General features: G+C 46.7%; 1 pseudogene; it reads right to left on the bottom strand.

Annotated features, from left to right (window-relative positions):
• Nucleotides 1-1,600: 1,600 nt before the first annotated feature.
• On the bottom strand, nt 1,601-1,779 carry LOC139267682 (U2 spliceosomal RNA; annotated as a pseudogene).
• Nucleotides 1,780-3,070: the final 1,291 nt, after the last annotated feature.

Genomic DNA, 3,070 nt, shown 5'->3' with positions numbered 1-3,070 from the left:
CAGACTTCCCGTGGGTGAGTGCAGGTTCCACCCAAACCACTTCTTCTGGTGGAAGGAAAAAATGCTCCAGTTCATCCAAAACCTGAATACTGATCCCATATATGGGAATGCACTTCTAACATCAATTGCAGATTTTTAGACAAGATACAAGAAAAGAATTGTCATTTGATAGGCAACCACTCTCAGCTCTTGCCTACAACACCATCTCTCTCTCATTCTGTTACAACCTTTCTTACCTTTGTCAATTTTATGAATATACTATTACTATCAGGGCTCTTCTGAACTTTTCTCTTGTGCTTCCTATGTTATGGGCTCTTGCACATTCTTCTTCCTCCATGCCTCCTCATTGTTGAACTGAAGATGCATCACAGAGTGTACGACTCCAAATTATATTTTCATAGTAATTCAAAATTCTGTTATGATTGGGTTTTACCAACACCCCCACATGAGAAAGGCCTGACAACAGTTTCCACCAGCAGATTGTATGCTCCAACAATGTGATAAATTGCTTGATAAAGAGCACAGCGATTGTTCACTATGTTCCTGTCAATTTGGAACATGGAAAATGTCACACTGTAAGCCCATTTTGTACAGGTTAAACAACTATCCAGATTTATAGGGGCATTACAGATGCACTCCACACCACCAAAAATAGGCTTCCCCCTCCCTTTCCCATCCCCCGACTCTGTAAACTTCTATGAGGTCAATGACAGAGATCCACAACAGGCACATCAAGGAACTACACCTCCAAGAATTCTGTTTCATTAAGAAGTTTATGGAAAAAAATGGCCATTGTCTTCCAGCAATTAATTCAAAAATGCTGGATGACTCTCCCTGCTAGCAATGAGGCACTTATTGCAAACAATATTCCCCCTGAGATGCTGATCACTGCTTTTGCATCCAAAATACCTGTTTCCCTTTAAAGATAGCTTTTAACTTAACTTATTCAGAATCAAAGATTTCTGAACCAATTATAAAGATAACAGCCTCTTAGCAGCCATTTCCATTTTCATTGCTGTGCTTGGAAACCACTTTACGGTTGGTTTAACACCACTTTTAAAAGATTTGCACATCTAACAGGGTGGAAAATGTATTTCCACCATACTCTATACCTTCTAAGTCTTTCCCCTTTGCCCTGCAACTTGTGGGGGCCAAAATTGCCCTGTTCTGTGCCTCCCATTACTGCCTCCGTCAGGGAGGGGGGGGGGGGCTAACGGAATGCAAAACCGTTTTCGCCCGGTGGTGGGGCGGTGCTACTGCCACTGCCTCCTACGACATTGTGCGGGAGTTAGTAGAGGCGCAAACACAGTAGCGCCGCACCCAGCTAGTAACACCTCGGACTGCTGTACCTCTGGCGATGATGTTATCGCCGCGTGCAGCAACCCCTTTGCACACCCCGGTAACCCCGTTCCAGGGCGGATGTTAAACGGGAGGTGCGGTCGTGCAGCCCGACAATCCATTTGGGTTATGGGCTGCGGCCATGGCACCACGCAGCCCTGATTTAAAAAAAATTTTTAATCCAATTTCGTTCCAGATCAACTCTAACGCCAAAGATCACTTTGCGCCAATGTGTTTGATCTTAGGCCAAAAGGCCGAGAGGCGAAGTTGCACCATTCCTGGAAATATTGCAATACCAGGTCGGTGCATGGAGTGGACGGGGCATGCCCCTGATCCAGCTCCCTGTCCAAAAATCAATTCAATATCATGTCCCCATAGGGGATATTAAACTAATAAGAACAGATACTACACTTGATCTTAGCCAAAAAACCGAGAAACGATGCCCTGATGCCCCAATGGAGGCCATCAAAGAGCCTGCAGAGTTTGCAGCGGCCCTCTCCTTTAGCAGAAGGGGAAGGGCATTGAAACACGTCAACGCTACACTGCTGATCCCGCCCGCGTATTGCCCCGGATACCTACCCAACCGGAAGTGGAGTGCGAGAGGGGTGGTAGCCCGAATTTCATGGCCAGGACATGACTTCCTGTCAGGTGGGAGCTTTTAATTGAAATTTGAAGTTGTCAACTCATCAACTAATTCAATGGCCACTTACCTCCCATCTCAGCTTCACAGATGTGGTTTATGATTCTAACTGTGTGAAACCCGTGGGTGAGGTGTTAAATTCAAAATGTAAATTTAAAACCTGTTAAGTGGCTGTAAACAAGCCACTAATCATTTATATCACCTGCCATGCCTACCCGGCCCGCTGACAATCAATTCACATTTAACTATCGACCTGCCATCGATCCCGTCCACTAAGCAACGCCAAATTCCGGCCGCTGTCTCCAAACCAAAATTATTTAGCTGCTGTAACATAGGCTGGAATTTTCTGGGGTCCGTGTGAGCAGGAATGGAGGTGGGTCGGGTGGGAAATTTGAAACAAGTGGGAACCCGCCATCATCCCACCCACATGCGCCTTTCCCTCGGGCGTGTTCGCCTGTGCGGCAGCAACCCGACTGGCAGTGGCGGGCGACCTATCATAGAAACCATACTTACAGACACTTAACATCCTTTTCCTCCTACATTTTAAATTTCCCTGCATGGCCACAGGATTTATGCAGTTCTGAAACCACGTCTGTCAACCTGAGGTGGGAGTTGAGTGTCCACTGCTCCAGCGGATTACTTGACAGCATCAAATGTAGTATATATGCTGCCACCTCACAGCTGATCACTTTCCTCAGGCACTTTCCAGAAGCTGTTGCTGACTGCACTCCCAGCACAGGTTGAGCTTTCTGCAGGCTGCAAGTCTTTTCAGCAACATCTCCATCCAGTATTACCTCATTGGAAGAACCTCTCTCTCCATTGGCAGATTGCTTCTGTCAATTCTTCTTGACCTGCCATCTATTCCATCAATATGCTGTTTATACTCTCTCACCTTGCTCTTCAGAATCTAACCACGATGAGCCCTAACACCAGCAGCACCAACAACACCGCCAACCTTCTCCTCAACCACCTGATACCCTCTGTCTTGTGGAGCATCAGTGCAGGGATGTGTCGCACTGGAGACGATAATCCCAGACAGGGTATACAGGCAGAGGCTGAGCTTCCTCAACAGCAGCAGTGCCAAAGGAGGCT

This window comes from Pristiophorus japonicus, chromosome 7 (genome assembly GCF_044704955.1).
Source record: "Pristiophorus japonicus isolate sPriJap1 chromosome 7, sPriJap1.hap1, whole genome shotgun sequence".
NCBI lineage: Eukaryota > Metazoa > Chordata > Chondrichthyes > Pristiophoridae > Pristiophorus > Pristiophorus japonicus.
Note: the sequence above shows the minus strand (reverse complement) of the source record. Positions and strands in the feature narration are given on the sequence as shown.